Here is a 26,512-nt window from a genome sequence, read left to right as displayed (position 1 = left end):
TGAACCTATGAACCTATGACCACGTTTACAACCACCTTAATAAATATTGCCTTCTCATATACCCAAAACGTGACTTTAGGGGATGCCATAACACCTTAACTGCAACTTGTACTGACACAGACATAATCTTTTCAGCTATGGAAAGGTTTGGCTAACAGGGAAAGTCTTCACTGATCTATGCAGGGTCTTTGAAAGTGTAGATCATGCCACTCTTCTTCACAAATGATTGTTCTAGGCTTTGGAGAAAACACTGTACTCTGGGTTAGGAATTATCTCAGTAATAGCAGTAATAGAAACTTTATAGCCCAGCTGATGCACTGCAAACGGAATATGATTCCTTCTCTCATATAGTTCCTAAGAGGTCAATTCTCAGGCTTACGTTATTTTTCTCTCTCTATTAATGACATTTCTATTTCTATTTCTTCAGGGAAAATAACACTTTATGCAGACAGCATCACTCTGTACATAGCTGGACCATTCTCTTCCTCAGTCCAATATTCTCTTTAAAAGGGCTTCACTCCAATCCTTACTTAGCTTACCCAAAATAAACTTACTCTTTATGTCAATAAAACTGCCACAATACTCTTTGGCTGTCAACAGAAACTTAAAATACCCTCTGTTGATCACCACCCTGAGTAATCAACCAATAAACATGGTCAAACAGTATAAGTACCTTGGCCTGATACTTGATAAAATACTCTCATTCGGAAACTATGTCATCAATGTGATTGCAGAGGTTACTACCCAGCTGAAATGCTCCTTCTCCATTTCAAATCACCTCACCAAAGAAGTCAGAAAAGCTCTGGCAAGAGGCGTGGCCAAGATGCTGACTGACTAACAGCAGCTTTTATCACCTCTGCTATAGCTTTTCATTACTGACAGGAAATTTCAATCTTTAAATATTCCTTTCAGTTTTTTTTCAACAAATATTACTAAGTTGTAATATCCAGTGAAGGAACATCCAAAAAACAAATTGTTTTATCTTATAATTTCCCGTCAAAATATCACTTGGACGTTCTCTGTCTTCAAACTCTAAAATGAGCCACACAAAAGGAACCTCTCAGGATTCTTCACTAAGGAAGGATATACAGTTTGTTCTTATCAGCTTGCAAGAGCTTTCTCTTAAAATGGATAAAATGGACAACAAAATTGAGAACTTCAACAAAAACACTTCTAGACAAATGGAACAAATACAAGAAATTTTAAATCAACAAAAAACGCAGATTTCAGGGATAGAGGATGCATTAAATGACTTTGAAGGAAGGCTAACAGAAGATGAACATAGCTTGGAATTTTTACTGAAACAAAACACCTTGTTGCTGGAAAAAGATTAATGATTTAGAAAACAGATCCCACAGAAACAATATCTGAATTTTTGGATTACCTGAAGGCATTGAAAATGACAACATGACAATTTTTTTAACAACTTGGATCCCTAAAACCCTTGATCTCCCAGAAGGTATGTCTTTTGGCATTGAATGAGCCCATCGATCTTTATCTAAAGCAACATCTCTGATCATCATCAAAGAAGTCAAATCCAGAATCTACAATTGTAAGATTTTTCTCTACACAAGATAAAGATCTGATCCTGAAGACAGCTTTGACTAAATCTCCTATAAAAATTCAGGACCAAACAATAAGATTTGACAATGATTTTTCATCTGTAATGATGTCTAGAAGGAAATCCTTTCTACCTTTAATAAAAGAACTCAAAAAACATCAGATCAAAGTCCACCGGCTCTTCCCAGCTAGACTGAAAATATTTCTTACAGATTAAACAAAAATATTTGAAGACCTGGACAATGTTATATCATACTTAAAAACAAAAGATGTACTGGATAAAATGGGAGATATGAAATGGAATAACAGTTCGTTAAAGAGATAAGCAAAAAAAATAACTGGAAAACCAGTGAAAAGAAGAAGAAATTGAAAGAAAAATAACTTAATTTATTTGCACTTTTCAGCTAATTGCCAAATAACCAATATTGTTCTTCATTTAACACAGCTCAGCAGTTCTATGTTATATAAAGTAAAGTAGAATCTCAGATTCAACATCCACTAGCATCATACAGTAAGGTAACCTCAACTATTTAATATGTATCCTCATAACACTATTTATATATGTTACCATTTATGAATATATATAGCCAGTTTTAAACAAATATACATTTGAGCAAATATAAAATCAACATCTTCTTTCTTTCTTCCTTCCTCTTCATTCACAAATAGTCTATATCATTTTTTAATTGCTTGCACTTAGATAAAATCATTAGTGATAAAAACTAATTGTTAGTGATACAGTCAGAATTTACTGACGTTTCTTGGATGATGTAGGAGTATGGAATAGTTGCAATGTATGTGTCCTTTTCACTTTCATTTATTGACGTTTTATCTAAGTTCATGGTATAAATATACAAAAATGAACGAGTACAATGCAATAGTTCCATTTAAGGTTTGATAGTAATATAATGTGAATTACAAGTATTTTTGTGCACCAATGCATCTGGTTCATATTTAGTAGTGAAACTGCGTTGAATGGCTACTATCAGACAGTGTGGTTTGGATTTCACTTGTTATGTCAATTATGGAGCTGTTTAGTGGTATTTAATCCTAGTTGGGACTGAGTAAATGAAACGGAATGCTTTCCGAGCTGTAAGGATAGTCACAAACATTGTAATGCAGTGAATTTTATGTTTTAGTGGGCTCAGAATCTTGGCATGCTTCTAGGTAGAATTGCGATTTAATTGTAAGGCTGTATTGACAAAAAATGCATGAGCTAACTAAATGTTGCTCTTACCTTATAGTGGTTGTTCACAAATCTTATTCCTGCCACAGTCGTGAGGGTAGATGCTATAGGCAATCAATTAAATCCCTCAGTTGCTGTTCACATGGCAGTAGATGCATTGATGCGATCTATAAACTGGAAATGTTTCTGGTTATCATAGCAGCATTTATACATCCTGTTTTCAAGAACGAACAACCAGTATATCACTTACATTCATCAGTTAACATTTCCCTTCATTTAAATCAAATAGACCAGTATAAAATGAAATAGAGGTCATGTTTTAACATAGCCAAATTAAATTAGATTATGTTGCATACAGAAATGAAACAGCTTCATAAAACTGCATGAACAAGCAGTTAACTTGTCAAATTAAAGTGAAGTTAAGACATAACCTATTATTATTAAAAGGGTGAATGAAACGCAACATTATTTTGCAAAGTAACTCTCCCTATTATATTAATAAAAACACTATAGCTAAGAAAAGGGCTTTTGAAGACAGAGGAAGCTTTAACATAGTAGAACACAGGAAACAAATAGTTTTAGTTAGACAACAAACTGTAAAAATAAAACATACTGGCTTTAAGTTATCTTCAAATTAAATGGAAGCAAAGTATCCAAAGTGTATAATAGTCAATCCTATCAGTTATTAACATTAGTAACCTTTGGAAATTCACTAGTAATTTTGATAGATGCATTTTTTGAAGAGAGGGAATTCTTTGGCGGTATTATGAACATGATATTATATTTGGTAGTATTAATTGTGGCATATTAGGTAGGATTATCATATTGTCAATTTTGCAGCCATTTTAATGCATTAGCATACATGGTATGTGACTTGTCCTTATTCTCTTCAGAGCAAGTTGAATGAGTGTCATAATTATTTAGATGTAAGTCAATATATGATACATATAATTAATGTGGACACAACATTCACTTACTGAGCATTGTGTTAAACATAATGGCACTTATCTTATTCTCAAACCAACTGATGTATGCCATTTGAGAAAAGTACAGTAATCGATGTATTAAAAATAATGATTCACTGACATGTCATTGCTAATATTTCAGAATTCTGTTTGCCTATACATTAATGTTCTGATAAAACCTGGGTACAAAGTGCCCTGCAAGTAGTGTTAGCCTTATGTTGTTGGTTAAAGTATTTATTCATATGTACAAGTCATACTATTATTATTTAGGATGTTATAACTTGTTAGTTTTCAAGAGTTTTATAAAACAGATGTGAATGTATATATGTTTTCGCACATATCAGCAACAAAAAAAGGGGATTGAAAAGTAGAGTGAGGAGAGAAGAAAGAGGTAATGATAAAGTACAAAATAAGTAAGCACTTACGATGTATAAATAAGTCTTAAAGTAAAGGTTTTAATCTTAACAAGCTGAATGAATCCTAAAATTAACAGAAAACACTTATATTTACTCTCCTATACTATGATATAAATGTTTTTCTTCTTGAATTTACTTTTATCAACAAAATGTTGACAAAATAAGTTAAATAAGGCTTATCTTTCAAACTCTATTAATTTATTATATGTCCTAGAGAGTGAATCAATGATATATATTTTTTAACTATTATACTTAATAATAATAAGAATTACAGAATTTGTAGCAGAGTAATAGATTCATAGGTTCATAGGTTGGTACTAGGCTATCAGCCTTAGGGCCTATACAAGTCTAGCCATAACAATTCCCTGGTTATTTCTTCCCACAATATTTACTTCCCTGGACCCCTGTCTAGCAAGGTGACTGACTTGATCCCCAGGGTGAATTTCCTATCTCCCATCCAATCATCAAGGTTCCTTTGAAGAGGGCCAAAGAGGCACTCTACTTGACATGTATGGGCAGTCTATTCCAGAGTCTGGGGAGTCTCTGGGTCAGGAACCTATCCCTCCAGCATGTTTTGTTCATTGTGATGACAAGGTTTAGATCCATGGAGCTTGTGGCTCTGAGGGATTGGGATTTCTTTAAGTGTAGCATGTCCAACAGCTCTGGGTTTGACATGGCCTTGTATGCTAACCAGAGATCGCCTCTGAGTAAATTCTATGCAAGAGAGTATAGCTGGAGTTTTTTTAGATGGTCAGCATAGGGCATCTGCATTAGATAATGGTTAGATCTTTTTTAGTTACTGTTGAATGGAAGGAAATGCTTGGACAGTATTGCTATCTGAGCAGGGAGTTTTAGATTTCAAGTGGGAGGAGAACGTTAGGGTAATGTTACTTTTACAGTTAATTGGAACTAGTTCAAGGCTCAGGATGTCTATAAAAAATCATTCATATAATTTCTGTATATATAAACTTAGTCAATACTTACATATTCATTTACAAGATACCCATATATAGAGGAGTGATTAAAAAATTATATATGATATAAATTCTATAAAAAGAAGTCTTAACCCCATTGACTTAACATAATGACAGGTTTAAATTGTATATCATTAAATATTAATGGCCTAAATAATGGTAGTAACAGAGGGAATCTATTTAGATACTTAAGATCACTCAATTCCCAAATTATTTTTACAAGAGATACACTTGCTACAATCTGATATTAATAGGTTCAATCCCAACATGTATACTGTGCTATCAAGCTCACATCATACTCAAAAAGAAGAGGTGCAACAATACTATGGAAAAACACCATCCCTGTACCTAAAATAATTAATACTTATAAAGATGATAAAGGCCTAATGTGCTCAGTTACATTGGAAAGTAACAAAAAATATTACACACTCATAAATCTATATTGATTTCCTGGGATATGACTAAGAAGTGTACAGAAACAAATGGAACAAATAATAAATCAATTAAAAGGAAGTCTTATAATAGCAGGAGATGTCAATTGTATAACAAAAGAGGAAGACTCGAACTCCACAAAAAAAAAAAAAAAAAAAAAAAAAAGAAAACTCTCTACATCAACTAAAGAACTTAAAAACTTTATTGACCTAGTAAAACTCAGAGACATTCAAGATTATGCTGTCCCGGATTCACTTTTCTTTACACACTACTCTCACAGATATGGAATGCAAGCAAGAATTGATAGAATATATATATCCATGGATTTAAAAAATAGTTTAGATAGAGTAAAGACTATAACATGTCTGCTTTCTGACCATAGTGCAATAGCCTGCCAACTTATACTGAAACAAAATTTTAGAAATTCAATAAGATGTATACTGTGCATATAACTAATTTAAAAGAATTTGAAGAATCTCTACAAAATGAAATTGGAATTTATCTAAATTCTAACAACACTCAAGATACTTCTAAGATATACATCTGGGATGCCTTCAAAGCATATATTTATGGCAGAAGTATATCTTGGTATACTTATAAGAAAAAGCAATTGGATAAAGATCTGATATAACTACAAGAGAAAATAGATTAGCTACAACTCGATAGTCAAAATGCAAACCCAGATAAATTAGAACAGATAAATGAACTGAAAAGTAAGTACTTAGAGGTTTTAAATCACAAAACAAAGATAAATTTAGAGTGAATGAAAATCATAAATCATTCAGTTAATCCAAAGTATATGCATAAGCTGGCTATGAGATGTAAAATATATAACAAATCCAATCATATTAGAGAAATATTCTCATCTTCCAAAAATAAAAAAGTTTCAGACTTAGAAGATATATTAAAAGAGTTTAAGGGCTATTTTACAAAAATAAACTAGGAAAACAGGTTAATAGACGCTAATGAAAAAAAAATTTCATAAAGAAATATACTAAGAAAAAACTAAATATTGATCAGATTAATAATATAGATAAACCCATTTCAATCTCTGAATTAAGTCACATATTATAAAGTTAAAAATAAATAAAGCTTCTGGCAATGATGGTATTATCCCTGAATTTTATAAATTAATGACTAAAGAACCTCTAAATATACTACTTGATGTTTGTAATATGGTCAAGAACTTAGAACTAGTTCCCTCCTGGGGTAACTCCCTCCTCAGTCCAATATTAAAGACAGCTAAAGACCCAATAAAATGCTCTTCTTATAGACCAATTTCATTGTTGAATGTCAATTATAAATTATGAATGGCTATACATGCAGACAGATTAAAACAGTTCCTTCCCTCTTTAATTGATAATGATCAAACAGGTTTTATTCTGAATAGAAACGTATATGATAATATAAAGAGAATAATATCACTAATTGATCTGGCCAATAAAACAAAATAAAATTAACAATAGTAAGTGTTGATATCAACTGTGCTTTCAATTCTGTAAATTGGAAGCATATTTCATTACTACTTGAAGAAAGCAACTTTTCTCATAAATTCATACAGCTCATTAACCTTTTATATATTAATTCACAATCATATATTAAAATAGGTCCATTTACATCAGAGCCAATAAAAATAACAAAAGGCACTAAACAAGGATGCCCTCTCTTGCCATTATTATTTACTTTAGTTATTGAGACATTTGCTATTTTATAAGATCACATATTGACATTAAAAGTGTGTCAGGAATAAAGATTTAAGAGTTAGGATTCAGTTATTTGCTGATGATATTCTTTTGACTTTAAAAGATTATAATAAATCTCTTACAACTCTTTTTACCCTAATAGAAAATTTTCAACTAAAATCGAGACTCACTTTCAATGAAAATAAGACAAAAATCCTGCCTATAAATTATGGAAATAAAGACATCCAAGAAGATTTTAAGAAATGTATAGCAAAAGAACAACAGTTAAAGTATTTCGGAATAGTTATTGTAGAAAACATTAAAAAAAATAGATATCAACTATGAGTCTAGCCTAGAAAATATAGAAATCCTTAAAGTAATTGGAATAAATACTTCTTTACTATGGATGAGAGACTTTCTATTATTAAAATGATATTAAAATGATTATTCTTCCTAAAATTTTATATATAGTACAATCTCTTTCTTTACCTCCACCCAAAACCATTATAAAGAAATTTAACTCCTTGATCCTAAAAGTCTTATGGTTTCCTAATAAACAAAGAATAGCACTAAATAATCATATTAGAGACTGGTCAAATGGGGGTATTAGTTTACCAGACTTTGAATTATATTCCATTGCTTCTGTCACCAAAACAATAATCTTATGGTTAAATTCCTATTATGCTGCCAAATGGAAACCAATTTTTGGACATTTTTAACTCAATCTACTTTTTTGCCACATCCTAATAAATCTATATCCCCTCATAATTCCATGTATTGGATACTAAAATAAGAATTTATAAATAATTCTAACCCTAAAATTAACTCAGACATAATTAATATAACAATAAGAACATTGAGAACCCTTTTCCTCAATAATCCATCATATAAAGCATGGTTGTTTCTTATTTTTCCAGTAGCTTATACAGAAAACAGTATCATCTCTCAGTTATGCTACTCCATTTTAAGTTTTAACTCATAAATGTTCTCATCACACAGGGACATCCCTATATTGTAAATATGTAAATTTAAATTATAATTGATCTTCCTGTTGTGGTGCACTTTCCTCTTCTTTATCTGCTTCTTTCATAACTTTCTGCTGTCTCTTCACTTCTCATCCCATACTTCTCTTTCACTTTCCTGACTCCAATTTGTGTTCTGTAGAAACCTTTCAATTTTAATACAATTACATGTAGCCTTTTTAACACCTTTATTAACTTCATGTTTTACACAGTGAGAGGGTATGCATATAGCTATAAAAAAGAAACAAATCATAGCAATACATTTGTTTTTCATGCATTATACATATGTAGTTTCTTTCTTAACAAATATAATCATCATTTCCTTTCAAATAAATGATTTTAATTCTTTATTAATTATAGTCTGCATCTTCTCTTCTGTTTGATAAAAATATCTCAGTCCTGTATATATTATTCAGGGTACTAGATAAGTTTTCACAGTTTTTACCTCCAAATCCATAGTTAAGAGCTTACAACTTCTCAATTGTTATATTATCTTTTGTTTAGTTTCTTCCTACATATCCTTAGCTGCCATACTAGAATCCTTATAATCCATGACATTATGTACTTTGAGCAATTGGCACTTAAGGAGCTGCACATTTTCTAACTGTAGAATGTTCCAAAATAAATGTTGTATGCTTTAAATAACGTGCTATGACATAAGTTCAAGAAATAAACAGCAGGAATAGATATGTGATTGTATTTTCAGAATCAAAGCATAAATACCTGAAAATGCTCATACTCTTCCCAAACGTAACTATCAACATTTTCCCTCTGGTCATTTTCTGATTAACCAGTTGAGACTGTGCAAGTTATGGTCATCATATATTTTGCCAAAGAAATGTAGCTTTGTGGGAATGACAACTAAGGGAAGGGTGCTAGTGCTTGACAACAGCTAAGGGCATTTTTTAAGGTTTTACAGTTATAATGTTTTGTCATTCTGATATAAGATATTGCAAAGCTTTTCAAATGCTTAACTTTATTATTTATTCTTGTTCATTTCACAGTTGAGCAATAAAGTATAGCCAGTGTTAGTGGGCTAGACCAGGTGCTACACTGCACACCTTGGGCTGATTAATTAGAGTGCTAGTGTAATGTATGTTAATATTTTAGTCAACCATTGCAACAATATGGAGTACAATGAAGCACAATGTGTATTATGGGACTCATGATAATTTGTTGAATGATATTTCCCCAATGGGGACAGCATGAGAGGTATTTGCTGAAAGCCACTTTCAATGAACAGCAATGAAACCATATTTTGCAGGGGAACAAGCCTCCAATGCAGTCCACATCCACCTAACATATATATATATATATATATATATATATATATATATATATATATATATATATATATATATATATATATAAACTCCAAGGTTGGGCAACAGTTACAGTTTGCTGAAAGTATCTTTCAGCAGTATCTCCCTCACACTGCTGCCAGTCAGCAAAGCAATAGTCAGCTTGTTCTCACATTCCCATATCATGGTGCATTCCAGTATGTGTAATCTAGTTGTCATTTCAGATTATTTTTTTCTGTAGTCATGTGCATCTATTTACATCTGCCTTTATATTATTCATGTGAATTATAGCAGATAGATCAATAAGATCCACAGATTTCATTTTCAAATGAATCAGGTATGGTCATAAGCCCTGTCTGCCTGCTCAAAATTCAAATAAGCCTCTCCATACTACATTTATTTAACATTTGTTGATCAGAAAAGTCTGACTAGGACAGAGTCAGGGGAAGAAAATAAGTAAATGTGGAAGTAGGGTAATTGGAGTACTAATGAGTAATCAACACCAATCAACCCAGCTGACAAGTCTGCTTGCAGAAACCTGCAAAACAGGATAGGGGAGGCATTTGAATGCAAAGAAAGGAGGGGAGATATTGGATTGCAAAGATAGGAGACCTGACACAGCAGAGCAAAGCAAACCGACAGCAGACCAGCAGTAGCACACATAACGCAAGATACGCCAGGTCCAGGAAAGTACAAATGAAAGTAGGCTGCAGGATGCACGCCAGAAAATGGTAGGTGCAATGTGCAGAAATGTAAAGGGAAGGTCAAGAGGTAATCCACGGCAGGCAAATGTAATTCAACACCAAAGGCACCACAATAGTAGTTCCAGCAGTAAAACACATAAGATAACCTGTAGCTACGATCGTACATACACACCCTATGACATCATCGGTGTTCACAGCACAATAGTATAAAGTGTGAAAGCACCCAACACACACCTGTGTATTCCCAAACACCGCACCATAGGTGAAAACACATGGGGAACTTTTAAAATGTACATGTTGGGAGCTTCCATAGCTGTGATTCATCAGCATGTGTTAAGAGACTGATGGTGTTGTGGAGGATGATGCCGACAACCACCGCAGGCCTCGGAGGAGAAGGAGAGTGTTCAGACCAAGGGTAACCTACCAGGGGCTACATGACCTGGAGATAGTAGAGTGTTACAGGGTGGACAGGGACATCTTACAGCAAATAGTGGAGCTGTGCCGGCCACATCTGAGAACCAGAAACAACAGAGGGGAACCCATCCCAGTGGACACGAAGGTATGTGTAAGCCTGCGAATACTGGCCACAGATACCTTTCAAAGGCCAACTGGAGATATAATGGGTATCTCACAGGCATCAGCATCCAGGGTACTACACCAGTTCCTGGATGCCATGTTACCACATGCCAATGAGCAGATATACTTCCCCAGAACTCAGGAGGAGTTCGCCAGCAATATGCACCACTTCCACTGTGTGGCACAATACCCGGAGGTACTGGGTGCGATAGACTGCACGCACATACAAATCAAATCACGACCCAGTGAGCAGGGTAGGCACTACATAAACCGCAAGGGATTCCACTCCATCAACTGCCAGGTCATGTGCAATGCCCAGGGCAGCCCTGGAAGCTACCATGACTCCCATATCTGGCATGCCTCACAGCTGTATCAGGTATTTGTCAGGGGGGACATCCCACATGGTCATCTCGTGGTGGATGCTGGCTATGCACTGGAGCCGTGGATGATGACTCCCATCAGAAATGCACACACACCCATGCAAGAACGCCATAATGAGGCGCACGCACAAACCAGAATCATCATAGAGCATGTGTTTGGGATGCTGAAATCATGGTTCTGGTGCTTGGATATATCTGGTGGAGCCTTGCAGTACTCTCCAGGCATGTGTGCCCACATCGTCATAGTATGTGCCATGCTACATAATATGATCCTGCGGAAGCAGCTGCAGCAGGGCAAAATGATGAAGGTCCTCATAGCCCACCGCAATTGCCAAGGCCATTACAGGCACAGAGGGATTTAGACCATGAACACACTGTGCCAGCCTCAGTAGGCAGATGGAGGTGTGCCCAATATGCCTACGCCTTGGCAAAGAGGGAACGTATAGCACATACTCTGACAATGTAGGCCCCTATGGACTGACACCTCTCCACCTGCACACACAGTAAAATGGATGGCACACAAACATGACCACCTGTAAATTGCAATGTATAAGTGGCCCAATGTGTGACTCCTACATAGGCAGCCCTCAAACATTGTAAACACAACAGCCAGTGGAACATGGAATGCCAACACCTGAACAGTACATGCGTCTTACAGCATATGGTGGTGCTGTGTGCCTGTCACGTTCCCGCCATATATATATATAGATATATATATATATATGTATATATATATATATATATATAGATATATATATATAGATATAGATATATATATATAGATATATATATATAGATATATATATATATGTACACATATGCATATATATAATGCAGATAGAAAGGGCAATAGAGGGATATATGGTGATATAGATGGATTCAGCGATATCTGCAAATATAATAGATAGTTCAACGACATTCATAACATCTTGGAGGTACAAATAAATAGGATACCGCCAACCATGGAATGTGTAACATACTGACATGCGTAACCACGAGGCTGAAAGACCGATAGAACACAGTACCGGAACAGTACATCGGCGAGTAATAGTATGATGATATGAAGGGACAGTTAGTCACCGCTGCCGGTGTCGCGGTCCACGTAGGTACTGTATTCAACTGTGTCTGTGAGTGCCATAGTCTGTGTAAGTGTGCATTGAGGGTGCCATGTGCGTCTCTGTGTGACTGTAATGTGTGTGTGTGTCCACAACATGTGTTTGTTAGTGCCAAGTCAGAGGCAGATCAGTACGGCAGGTGTGAGTATAGCTAGCCGTAGGCATACGGTTACTACCTGTCCCACAGTAGGAGGGACAGCCCCACACTGGGCAGGTGTGTCCTGACATAAAACAGTACAAAGGGCAAATGTCCGAGATGGTAGGACATAAATATGTCCCATATATAATGTAACAGTCGTATGTAATAGTTATGCCTGTATGTAAGAAACGTAAATGTTACATGCAATATGATAAGTAGCCAAAGTCACACAACAATAGGTATGTAGTGAGGATAAAAGTATGTGCTAACCTGTGTACTGACCGTGGCTACGTGTTGGCCTGTAAACACCGCTTTGTGTCCCGCAAGTGTCCAACAATGACCATATGAAAAGGTGGTAACCCATGGCAAACAGGCTCTTTTAACAACACAACCACAATGACTGCAAATATCTGGGACAGAAATACAAGGGATAACTGTCCCTTACACATATCCCTTGATATATCGCTGCAATTACGGAGGTATACAAGTAGCAAGCTCACCTGCAGATGATATAGAAACCAATTAACAACGGCCCAACGTACAATCCCGTAACATAAGTCTACTAACTGTTAGCTCTCTAATTAGGGACGGAGCCCACACACATATATACGGATTATGTAGAAATGCAAGGCCCACAAACCTGTATATGTTACATACACCCACCGACATCCCCCACACTAGAAACTAAAGCAATACAGACTGTAATAGCAGCACAAACATCCAGTCAGTCAATTACATCTGCAGAACCCTCAACATACCGTGTGAGAGACACAATTAAAGGCGTCATGAAAAATTGCAGGTGCTGTATAATGGAACAAACAGCCATGTTACAGGTTTTGTTTGCAATACTCCATTATCAGATGTTGGGATGACAGGTACACCCACATGTTGAACCAAATACTCTACCTGTCACACACAATCCACGGGGGACATGAATCCAAACTATACTTGTCTCCATGCATAGCAGTTGCAGTTACACAACAAAACACAATACAGACCATCTCCCTGAAGATAGGGCAAATAGGCAATGCCCAAGTGGAGAATCCAATTATACCCCACTGTCGCCGCATAATTGGTGAATGGAGTAGCTGCACAGCTGATATGCAAGTAATTAGTCACTCAGGAACACCAATTGGTGGGATGAATCCACATGTTTCAGGTATCGACGTATATAAGGATGACTTGCCAGACATTCAAACCGTATGCTCATACCGAATACCAGTTGAAACACTGTGAGAGAGATAGAAACGAAATGCCGTAACGACAACAAGGTATGTAGAATGCCCGATATGTAAGGTTATGTATAGCATGATCTGTATTAATTAGTTTTACTGTATGTATAGCCTGGTTTGCATTAATTAAACGTGTCCGCAATGCATAAAGTGGGGAAAGGTATTTATGTAGTGATGTCTTGCTGAGCATACTAACGCTTGTAGAAACTGGCAGTCCAGCAGTGGGACACAAGGTACACAGCACAGACACCACAAGGGATGCTACATGAGGCGTTAAACAGAACAATTCCATACAACCCGCCAGTGGTAGGGTATGTCCAACAAGGACGTGCCATAGCAGGGGATAGTATATGTTGATATACTGTCACAGCACGCATGTGTATGGGCATATAACGTTAATGACATATGTAAGGTGGTCCCGCTGTGCAAGTATGCTTTGCATTATGGGATACTATGTGAAATATGTGTAATGTATAGTATTATAGGTAGATATGACAGATATTCTACACAGCATAACAGGCATATCATGCATACCACAGGTATCGCCTATTGGTATGTACAATAACAGGATACATATGGCCTGTAGGTATGGGACATAGTAATAGCATGATAGCTAATCTAAATGGAAGGGCTACCAAGTAGCCATGCACAAAGGACATGTAATAGCTTCACAGGTGCATAGTGGGGTACTATGCAGTCCGCAAGTCCATGTGAGTGTTCACACTAGTGACACCTCTCTAGGGTAGTGTCCTGTGAACAGCAGAGCCAGGTGTCACCTGCACCTCTGCACAGTACAGCCACTGCAGTGATCCCAGGCCTACATGTGTCTCCCAACCACCAAGGGAGGTATCACATGAACAGTGCTACTGAGTGTCCCTGTGTGATGTACATAGGACTTATGTTCCACAGCATGGTGAGTGTCTGGTTTGGGAATGTAACCCACAAGCACATCCCACTCATTGTGGCATGTGTGCACATATCCATGAGCATGTTGCTCACAGTGGCCTCTGCTTATGTCGCGTATGAGGAGTATATCCATCAATAATGTTGTGGACATGGGCCCTGTCTGATCAGCAGAGGTCACCCCTAAATATGTAGTATGCAAATGTGTACAGATGGGGTGTCTGTAGTGCAGCCTCATATTTAAACTGTCAGAGCTCAGTAAATGTCATGGCGTGTTAATGTTGTGGCATGTAAAGCTGTAGCTGTTGTGTAAGGTACACCCTAAATGGGGTGGTGTACCCTTGAATGTGTGTAGATGTCTTGAGTTCAGAGGTACAATGGGTGCCTATGTACCAGCTACACACCCAGTACAGATAGGTGTGGCCATGTAGAAGGATATCCATGCCACAGTGGCAATACGGTAACCACAGGAGTGGGTGTGACATATGTGTGTACTACAAACATGTACAATGTGATATGTATGTAGGGGACTACCATCCATGTGATAGTCAGTGAGTGAATGGTGTAATGCAAAGGTGATGTGCATGCACCTTGTGTCATGCAGCTTGATGCCATGATAGTCATATTATGTATCTGTCACAGCGACACCCATATGGTTGGAGTCAGTATCAGCTGGTGGAGCAATCATGGCGCTTGGTATGTAGGGGTTTGAAAGCTAGGCAGGGAAAGTCCCCTGTGCTAGCCTGTTCCGCAGGGAAACATATACTGAACATGAGGGGCCCTATGACTGAAGACCGTGGTATGCCAAATGTACCTGACATGTAGTAGGTACTATGGTATGCTGGCCTCACTGTGTGTCCTGTCCATGAGCCACATAGCATAACATCCTGAGACACAGGGTATGATGTGCAGGTGGATGTGTATGTTGTCAATACCAGACTGGGGAATGGTGCTGAAAGGCAATGAGAGGAAAATGTAGGATGTGTGGACTCCCGTACCATCAGCAACTGCCCTGGTAACTGTATGAAAGGAGTCCACCATGTGTAGGGGCCATGCTCTGGCCTTAACAAGCCCAACCTGGGTGGCAGCAAAGGACGGAAGCCCAACAATGTCTCTGTGAATGACGTTCTTGATAATGTGCCCCATAGCCATGCAGAACAGTCCAGTCAGGTGTGTAGGACTATAGTCCCACTCGTGCAATGCGGTGCCACCTATGTGTAGTGTGATAAATGCTGCTGTGTGCCATTCAGGGGCTACAATGTCTGAAACAAGGCTATTACTGAATATGGTGGCCTAGTGGGGAGACATGTAATTCAGAGGTTGGTGGACATCACAGCCTGGGATGTTGGAAGGTGACATGGGGCCAGTGTCCCAGGACATAGAGAGTGTAGGTCAGTACTGTGTAGGTGTGACTACAGGGACACCACAATGTTCATGTATGGATTGCGGCCCTGTAGTGAGTGAGAGGGTGTAACGTCAGCATTGAATCCATCCTCCAGCATGTTGCCAACAACACCTGGGTCTGCAATGTTCCTGAGTGACTGTTGTATGTGACAGCAGATGTGGGTGTTGCCATCGAATACTGACATACCACCATAATGCCTGGTGGTACACCCTGGAATGTGTGGCAGTCATGTTTATGTAGCTAGTCTTGGAGTATGTGATGAGGGACCCTGTGGCCCCACCACGGCTGACCAGTGAGCCACCCCACACATGGGAATGTACACCACTGTGCAACAGCCTACACCTGTTGTTGTACATCATATGTCCATGGAACATGACCACTAGAGTGGCGTCTGTTATCTGGTGTGTACCATCATGGCTCTGTGTGGAATAGCATGATCCATGCAGTTGTGTACATGCTAATGAAGTGCACTGGGGTATGTGTCAGCATTTGTATGTGCATTGTCCATCTGCACGGGTGTCATGATGTTAACAACCACTGTCGGCAGACGTCTGTAGTAGGTGTTGTAGTACTCATGTACTGTGTATGCTGTGATGGGTGTGTTGCCAGGATGTGGCTAACAAGGTCGATTAGCATATGTTCGGAATCCACCAATGAGGGGATAACCCCAGGTGTGTAACACCAGTCACATGGTGCTAGTGTTCATGCCAAGGGTAATGTAGGTCTTGGAGGTGGTGTGTATGGGTTGATCCAGCAGAGCGGAGGGTATGACTCATGGATGTGTCGGTACATGAGTGGCTATCCCAGTGAAGTGTGGGGTAGTGTCAGTCACACATCAGTAGTAGTTGTCTGAGGCCCACTGTCCACTATACCAACATAGAAGGTATGTTACCCGTGGGGTATGATGTTGACTCTGTCACTTGTTACAATGTGTATAGCGGTCCCGGACACAGTTAGTTGCACGTGGAGCACCTCTGATGCATTGTGCTAAGTAACTTGCCAGGATGTGTGCAAAACATAGTGGGATATGGGAACCCCTCAGCTGTGGGTGTGCCGGTCCAGGTATGTGCCTGAAAGGTATGGTCTGTCTATAACCTGTCATTGCAGGTGTGCTCTGCAGAGCCTAGAGGCAGGTCCCAGTCACTGCAGAGATGTTTGAGTGGTGCATTATAAGGTGTGCCTTGCCTGCGTGCGTCACAGAGGAAGATGCAAGCATTGTGTCACATGACCCCATGTCGTGCCTGCCAGTTACCGCCCTGCTGGTGACAGTTATTGGAAACTGTGCAAGACAGGCAGTATAGAAGCAGCAAGAGCCTTACATGTGAGCTGTACTCCCAGGGCTGACAGGTGCAAGTCATCTGTGCCACAGCGTTGTGTTTGACCAGGACAGTCATAGCGGACAGATACCACATGCCTGTGGAATGACAATAGGAGCATAGGCAACTGTTGAAGTGACACAGTCGGTCATTGTACAGTGGTATCATGTCCGGACGAATGCAAAATGCTCCCCAGGGCTAGGCCCACACCCTCAGGGCTATAAGACTGGTGAGCTATTGCATGTCCCTGCACACGTAGTCTGTGAAGTGGCATCACAGGGCAGTCACACTAACATGGAGAATGACAGTCATATCGTACCTGGTGAGGTGTGGCATGGGTGCATAGGTTATGTTGCAGAAGCAGTTACCCGACAGCAAGATGTAAGCGACTAATGCCTTGTGTAGCCTGCTGTGTGGAACTGCAGTGTGACTCCCTACAGAGTCAGCTATGACTGATGTGTTGTGAATGTTATAACTCACTATTGGCTGTATGTGATGGGCACACATGAGTCTGTGGGCTATAAGCTGGTGATGTTGTCTTCCATGATGGGGGCTACCTCTGGTGCCTACAGTGAGTATGGAGACATACTGCACAAGTTGTCCTCGTAGGTGTGGCCAGTGGTGTAGATCATGTGAGACTATGTGATGGGTGGGGTGTGTTGCGAATGTTACACATCCCCAAATGACTGTCAGGTGCAGTCAGGGTTGGTGACAGCATTACCCCCAGCCATAGCTGTCAACCTCCTGTCCCAAAACTGAGGAACATTAGCCCTCAAACTGTGTGACAAATGGACAAAACGTGGAACACTTACAACTGGCTTACTAACAGCTTCAACTAGGAAGGGCATATGATGGCTAAAATAGGCTGATCTTACGTATAAAAAAGATATTCCAATGAATTAATATAATTCCCATCTATTTAGCCATGGCTAGCAGGTAAACTATTTACAACAATGAATGTGTGATAGACCCTTCCAATGTGGAACCTTGAGGAACATGCACCTTTTAGAACCCCAAATGAGGTACATTCCTCGTAATGAGGTACACCTGAGAGCTATGCCCCAGCATGGCTGCAGAAGTGCATCCCCACAGGCTGTAGTGCCGTATGTTGGGAGGTGAGCATTGAATGTGTACATGAGACAATTGCTCTATTGCCACATGTACGACATATCCCTCATATAGACAGGCAGTAGCACTGGTACGTGACAGTTGGACATGCCTGTATATACATCCATGTCCCACAGGATATGTATGCGTGTGTACAACAGCTGTCGTACCTTAAGCAAGCTGGGAAGTGTAGGACAGCCAGTGTACCTGTGGGAAATGGTGTGGAATGGGTGCTATAGTAATCAGTAGCTCATGACATGCTCACAAGTTCTGAACAAGTGCCTAGCATGACCATACAATACAGATAGGGTGTTGGATAATATCAACCCACAAGTGGTGATGACAGTCATTTAGGGTGGCACCACACTATAACCCTGCTGAGTATGGTGTGCATGTCCATGAACCATTAGCACTGCAGATGTTAGCAGCACAGATGTACAAGACAGCACGGATATTTGATTACAAGTACCTTTGCATGTCACAGGAGTGTTCCACCGGTGGCCTGTTGACAGACTCACAACTACAAAAGGTGCAAGAGTGACATGTGCACAGCACACCAGTGCCAGCTACAGTAGAACAGGGTTAATGTGTTGTACCCCACCCTCATTGTAGCCCATACCACACAGACAAATGTTAGGCATCTGTGTATGTAAGGCTGTGAATGGCCATGACCTATCAGTATAGCTGTGTCAGTGTTGTGAACAACATACAGAATGGGCTGTGTGGGTGAGGTGTGTGACATATGTGCAAAGTCTGATGGATGATACCAGCAGTGTCACCGCTAGGTGAACATCCCTGTACCCATAAACTACTACCTAGGCTGTGGTCAACATTATGGACACTGTGTAAGGGATGGTGCTGTGCAGTGCAAGCCCCAACATGGTGACGTCTCCAGGCCCCTTAGGTAGTCATATGAGGTACCCATGTCATGTCAGGGTGCCATCCATGAGCATGGAGATCACGGGACAGGCATATACAGCACTGTGGTGACCAATATTGGATCACATACCACCTGTAAGGGGTAATGGCTATGCATGGATGTGCGATACCAGCCTTCAAAATCCTCACCTCCACTATGCAGCATGCTGTCTACCTTGCAGAAGGACATTTGCTACACCATGATGATGGACATGCTACATGTCCATATCCTGATCTATAAGACATATGTCATGGACAGCCACCATCCTAATACTAGGATCGCCACAGGCTGGACAGATCCCTGTGCCATATATGTGACATACTCCCGCCATACCATGCAACCGTGTCCATCAAAGCTGCACATGTCATCTCAGTCATACATGGTGTGATGGCCGCATGGTAGATGTACTATCAACTGACTGGATCAGTAATGTGGCACTGATGCACCTTGCGGTGGCACAATGGCTGTCTGTTACAGCTTGGAAACTGTGCCCGCACATGCTATGGTTGATATCAACCTATAAATAATGTGGGAAGAAATAGCCAGGGAATTGTTATGGCTAGGCTTGTATAGGCCCTAGGGCTGATAGCCTAGTACCAACCTATGAACCTATAACCATCCCTGCGAATGTCGTCTGACTAGCCATTGTCCCATGTCTATCACATGTGCAATACAGGCGATCCATGACAGGATGTTGAACAGTTGTACAGTGCTGTGTAGATGTATATGGCAAAACACATGCATGTACAGGTGTCCATGCGTATGTGTGCATTGTCACTGCTCAAGTCCATTATGGCTGTGTCTGTGTTGATATGTGACATATACACAGCATCCAGGTCAACAGTAGTACCGTGGACACATCGAGGCATGTGCAGATAGGTAAGAACACAATTGCAGGTAAATAGACATGCCCACAGCAAGACAGCATTTACATGGAGTATGAACACTGTAATGAGGTGACACACATATATGGTGATGATATCCAATGCATAATGGGTGTGACATGTGTGACACAAACACGTCAGTTGTGCCAGTGTCATGATGCTTTGCAAAGATAACTGTGCAGATGTAGTAGATGTCATAGAAATGCATGTGCAGCAGTATCTCTGTACATCTCTGAAACTGTGACCTGTCACCATCATTATGTCTTACAGATAATGCCCTGTACACACCTCCCAGCATACACCCGCCAGGAGGATGATGTCCTCATCCCACAGCTCCATGACAACTATGACTTGTTGTTCAGCCATGTGCCACATCATGCCCAGCAGCGGGATGACCTGTGGCAGGATCTACGCAGGAGGGTGAACGATGTGGGTGGCCATAACCGCACCTACCAGCAGGTGTGCAGACACTGCATGGACTTGATACGACATGCAAAACAGCGTGCCACTGCAATCGACAGGGAACAAGGTGGAACAGGTGGTGGGCCACCAACACAGCCCCCACTCACACACACCAAGGAGCTACTGGCCAGTCTGGGGACACCCAGGGAACAGCATCCAGAAACACTAGCTGCCATCGTGGAGGTGGGTGTCTCCCAACCAATGAGCCTGGAGTTGCCTGGTAAGTCAGTACTGCACATATGGCTATTATATCCTATGTAGTTGCATGTGTCACTGTACATTATGTAAAGTAACAACATATGCAAGGTATGTGGACACACATGCTGCATACTACAGTATGCTACGTTGTGTATGCACACATGTGCATACTATATGCTATTACACAGGTGAATGTGTTCACATGCACAGTGCAACCTGTGGCTGTCATACAATCATGGATAATGTTCATACTGGTGTGTCACCCCTATACAGGTACCTCTGGCGTGCCGCACAGACATGAGTCCATTGCAGGTGAGACTGTCATCAGTATCAGGCATGTTACAGTGTAGATCTATTTGCCATGTGGCCAGTTAACACTTGCACACCTGATGTTTGTTCCAGTAATTATATGCAGGTCGCACCACCTTTCATTCACACAGGCCACCCATGTGCAATATATACAAACGTAATGATACACCGACTTGAAACCACAGTACTTGTCATTGCAACATGTGTGGTCAGCTGTGCATACAACAGTGGAGGTGTTCTACAATGGAGGCATATGTAGTATGCATTGGAACAACATGTGTGGTATGCACACAGTACCACACAGTAAGCTGTGATATGGGCAGCCCACAGGTGTCACCATTGTGTCATATGCCCCTGCATTGGGTGCACACATTGTGATGTGCCACCTGACATGTCCCAGACATGTAGTGTTCTATCTGCAATATTGTCACACTATCGCATGACCTATACCCCACATACCAAACATACAACCCGTTGTCTGCATAGCCCTGTGGATTGTGACATATCTGACATCTATGGGTGTATGTCATATGGGACAACACAGACATGTGGAAAAGATGCCCATCACACACAATTGGCCAACACATGTGCACACATGGCCATGGGGGATGGCCAGAGACATGTAGCCACACAGTACTTGGGATGTGTATACACCCTGTTGTACATTGTCCACACATGGTCAAATTATAGCCTTAGCTTGACCGATTATACAGTTGATGTGGTACACTGGACAACCTAAAAGCCTGTGCACAGCTACTGGAGGTGTCACTGAAGGCTACCATATACGATCTGTTGAACATCACGACTGTGTTGCAGTTATGGCTATGCAATGTGTACATATTATGCATTCTACAGCAACATAGATGCCTCATGTTGCCATGCAATGGCACAGTGTCTGTACTTCACACTGTATAGCAATGTAGACGCCTCACACTACCCTCCCATGCTCATGCACATTTGCTAAACATGCATTCTATCTGTAGGGCATACACACAACACTGCAATATGAAGCCCATTATGATGCTGTACATGTGTCAGGACACCATTGTGTCAAACATGTATGCATGTTAATGCACATGTCAGCAGATTACATGTCAAGGTCATGTCAGCCATGTGTACTGTTATCCTGTTCTGGGCCACATGGTGTATCACGGGGATGCATGCATACTACCATGATTGTGTGAACTGCATACTACTGATATGACACCTGCTTGCTGTAGTGTGCACCCCAGGGAGGTATGCTTACTAACACTATTAATGTCTGAGCTGCATGCCCTCTGCTGTATCGCAGGCATGCTGCATGCCATCTGACAAATCACATGCATGGTGTGCCTGTGTGTGTCTGTGTGTGTGTGTCTGTGTCTGTGTGTGTCTGTGTGTGTCTGTCTGTGTGTGTCTGTGTGTGTCTGTGTGTGTGTGTGTGTGTGTGTGTGTGTGTGTGTGTGTGTGTGTGTGTGTGTGTGTGTGTGTGTGTGTGTGTCTGTGTGTGTGTGCGTGTGTGTGTGTGTGTGTGTGTCTGTGTGTCTGTGTCTATTGTACTTTACAGTATTTCTTTGCATTTACAGGTGATGTAGCTGCTACCCTCCTGCGGTCCATCTGATGTTAGTGTCCCCACAGATACTAGCGGTGATGAACATATGCATGAGGTACAGGCAGGGTTGTCAGGGGCTGAATCTGTGCCAATGGTTACCATCCCAGCTATGTCCCCCTCTTCCCGCACACAGTTCTGCTGCCAACACATACCGCATCACCAGTGGCCATAGAGGAAGGACAGTCAGCATCTGTTAGCGTGGAACAGGAATGTGTGGTGGCTACAGAAGGTGTGTCTACACACCATGGTGTCAGTGTAATGACTGCAGATGTGCCACACAGGCATGTGGCCGGTGCTGCTCGTAGGAGGACCTCTGGCAGACATGCACCTGCAGGACAGAGTGCAGCAGCTGGTATCACCAGACGCATGTTCCAGACTGTAATGGCGGCACAGGCACGTGCTGAACGGCAGAACAGAGAAGGGCAGAGGCTGCAGAGGGCTGCTATCCATACCCTAAATGACAACATCCAGGCATTGGCAAATGCTCAACAGCAGATTGCTAATATTCTGGATAGGCGATTAGGTGAAATGGTCAGAATCCTTGACCAAGGCATGGCAATCCGCAAGCGGGAGCTGTCTGTGCTGGAACACCTGGTAGGAGTGAGGCATAGGCCACGTGGACGTAGGCCAGCAACACCACGTAGTGTAGGTCGATGTGAGCGTGCCACCTCACATGCCCGCTCCCATAGTGCCGGTAGCAGTAGCAGTGCAGCTGGTGCTACGCTGTCAACACCAGGACACAGTAGGCCATGTGGACATGGCCCTGGATGGTCTCAGCGGGGACACGGTTCCAGTGGACATGTGTCGTCGGACAGTAGCCACTCTGTACCTCCACCTGGAAGTGCCCGTGCAACCCCAGGCAGGCACAGGTCACGTGGCCGTGGCCGGACACAGTGAGCTGCACAACCTGCTCTGTACTATCTGGGGCTGTCAATTATACCCCATGTAGGCCTCACAAATGGCAGAACTGTGTACACACATACACGCACACAGCAAACACAACTGAAGGGCTCCACAACATCCACATGCATTCTGCACAGACATGTCCAGTCAACTTACCGGCCCTTACACACACACATGATGTTATCCATGGGTGCAGCCTATGCCCCTGGCAAACATATCACCCTGTGCATATGATGAAGCCTGTGCCGCATCCCTGTCATCCATACCATTGGTGCATAGTTATGCACAAATATTCTGATGCACAGGGTGAACAGCATAGTGAGAGGTGTATGTAATATTACCTGTGTATGCATAGTGAGGGATGTGTATGTTGCAGTGGTTGTGTGTCAATACTGAGAGATGTGTATGTGACATAGGTTGTGTACTGTCGACATGCACCAGTCATACCATGTAGTGCAGGTGCAGCATGCATTGTGATGTGTTCACGGTACATGTCATGGTTACATCTGTAGCACCATGTTGGTTGTGATACCCTGGTTCCCTCCTATGGTCTACTTGCATGTGCCTACAGGTAGCAGTGTTTGCAGTCCCCCAAGTGTAACTGTGGATTACTCACAGGCACGTCTGGCAATATCAGCATGCTACATGTACCCTCAACCTGACTGTTGGACACACCAACATGACATAGATGTCCGCACATATACTGCACCTGACACATGTGGTCGGTGCCACAGGCTACACTGGACAGAGACGTGACATACATAGCAGGACACATTACAGGTATGGTGACATGGTGCAGGGGTTGTACACAGCGGCCTGGCTAATGATGATGTGAGGTGTCACTTGGTAGTTGGAGGCCGCACTGTGTAGCAGTAGGACCCTGTAATAGTACGGGAACATGGCCGCATTCATGGGGTGTACACCACTATAACGCACACCCCATAGTGTGCAGGTGGGGACCCTTGCCTGTGTGGTCATCACCCTCACAGTACTATGCACCCACACGACATGTCACAGAGAAGGGACATGCACAGGTAGCCAGTATGGCTGGGACCTATGGCATCAACAGGGTTGTGCAATGCATCACCATTACGGGTTAGTCACCACGTGGGGTAAGTGATCATTTCCCACCGTATATTAGCATACACCCTCACACCAAGCACCAGACATACATACAGACACACACTGTGGTGACCACACATGTGTATACGGACAGCCGACGTGTGTGATGCACCACACCGGCCGACGTCATGCTTCCCACACTGATGAATGTACAGATCTCTACAATGGTGTAGCAACTGGGACATATTCCCCGTGATATGTGGCATCCCTGGTCACACATTTGGACACACATGGCAGTGCTGGGAATGATACACCTGCCATATGATGACACGTTTGATAGACATGCAGTGGTATTGATTGCATTATGTGTACCAACGCTATATCTGGCAAATGTGCTGCTATATGCACACGGGAGGTTGTAGGTGTTACAGGTGCCATGTGACATATAGTTGTTAACACCTGACCGCTGTGTATGCATTATGTCAGCACTGTCACGTAACAGCGACATAGCGTACTGTTTGCACATGGCATGATAGGATGGTGTGTGACACAACTGTGAGCCACCCCCTTCACACATACATCTAGACAGGTGGTTCACCACGTTATGTACACACATCCCTCCATACGTGCTGTTTGTATGTCACCGTATACAGGTGACAATGATGGGTCTGCATTGTGTCTGCATGTCATAAGTAGGTGCAACGATGTTACGGACATCAGCCACTGCACATGCATGGTTGCTGCATGCACAGTACAGATGTCACATGTGTCTCCTGTTGCCATGTTTGTATGCATTGCTATTGTTGGACATGTGTGTTGACATACATAACACATGGACTGCGGTATGATATCACGGGTGTCACAGGCGACCAGTACAAGGGTATGTGTCCCAGTCAACACTGCTACCCCCTGTAGTGTGAGCATTCAACAGACATGGGCCTACCTTCCATTCGCGTGTGTAGCATTGATTAGGCCAGTGTTATGCACGAGGAACATCAAAGGCTATGTATGTATGTGTTGTGTGTGCAGTCCATGCACACATCCACACAATCACATGTATGACATACCCAGATGTGTGTTCATTGGTGTACAGCAACAGTCAGGTGTCACAGCTGTGTAAGGGCCGTGGTATGTTTTGAGCCGACCTGTTCATGTATACTGGTATCATTGCAATGCATAACACCTGTTAGATCCCTGTTGGTACATGTGTACTCTGCACAGCTCATGTACACCACTGTACAGCCCAGTGGTCATGTGTCACATGGTGTTGTGGGACCATAAGGCTGTGTAGTGCTGCACCGATGACATGGTGCTGACTTGACAGCTACAGTGTACACTGCAGTGTGTACATGTGTGACCTGCACCTGTGACAGCTGTGATGGCAGCTGTGTGTGTACAGGTCACTGCATGTGTGACCGCCCTGTGCGTGAGGACAGTTATACCTTACTGTGCCCTTCTGTACTGTGCCCTTCTGTGTGTACACTCCATCTGCATGCAAGACGGCCCTTTGCAACAGCTAAGTGTGTGAGCATGCCCAGTATGCTGTTGTGTAGATGGACACACAGTACATTCCACACTGCGCCCTTCCGTGATTAGACTCCATGTGCATGCAAGTTGGCCCTTTGCAACTGCTAAGTGTGTGAGCATGCCCAGTACGCCGTTGTGTAGATGGACACACAGTACATTCCACACTGCGCTTTTCCGTGATTAGAATCTGTGTGCATGCAAGATGGCCCTTTGCAACTGCTAAGTGTGTGAGCATGCCCAGT

This window comes from Protopterus annectens, chromosome 1.part0 (genome assembly GCF_019279795.1).
Source record: "Protopterus annectens isolate FY-2018-M chromosome 1.part0, PAN1.0, whole genome shotgun sequence".
NCBI lineage: Eukaryota > Metazoa > Chordata > Ceratodontiformes > Protopteridae > Protopterus > Protopterus annectens.
Note: the sequence above shows the minus strand (reverse complement) of the source record.